This window comes from Paroedura picta, chromosome 1, assembly GCF_049243985.1.
Source record: "Paroedura picta isolate Pp20150507F chromosome 1, Ppicta_v3.0, whole genome shotgun sequence".
NCBI classification, from domain to species: Eukaryota; Metazoa; Chordata; class Lepidosauria; order Squamata; family Gekkonidae; genus Paroedura; species Paroedura picta.
Window position 1 is genome coordinate 173,957,293 of NC_135369.1, and position 471 is coordinate 173,957,763.

At 45.4% G+C, this 471-nt stretch overlaps 1 protein-coding gene across 2 annotated transcripts in view; it reads left to right on the forward strand.

Annotated features, from left to right (window-relative positions):
- Window positions 1-471, forward strand: part of FOXO1 (forkhead box O1) — a 456,870-nt gene that overhangs the window by 278,509 nt on the left and 177,890 nt on the right. The gene's annotated exons all lie outside the window — the stretch shown is intronic.

A 471-nucleotide genomic window follows, 5' to 3' on the forward strand; every position in this document is an offset into this window, starting at 1 on the left:
GGAGCTGGAGTGGGAGGGCTGTACAGCCAGCACACTCCACCCCCAGGGCTGTTTCACAAATATTAAGAGGAACAATGCATAAGGATATCATGTTACTTAGAACTGTTGTCAGCCACCCTGAGCCCTCTGGGGAAGGGCAGCATACAAATGAGAAAATGGATTTTAAAAGGAAAAGAAAGGTCCCCCCTGAATTTGCCGTATGCTGAATCAGACCATTTCTTTACCAAGGTCAGTATTGTCTGTTCATCCTGACCATGGCTTTCCAGGGTCTCCATTAGATTTTCCCATCACCTGTAATTACCTGATCCGTTTAACTGGAGCTGCACATTGCACACAGAGTAACTATGTTTGGATTATACAAACACCTTGTCTTGGATTGCATAGGCAGAACACAATTACGGTGGACCTGGGAATGAACTGCTTTCAAGCTACAGTTCAGGGCAACAAGCCACTTCTTAACACTTCTCTCCA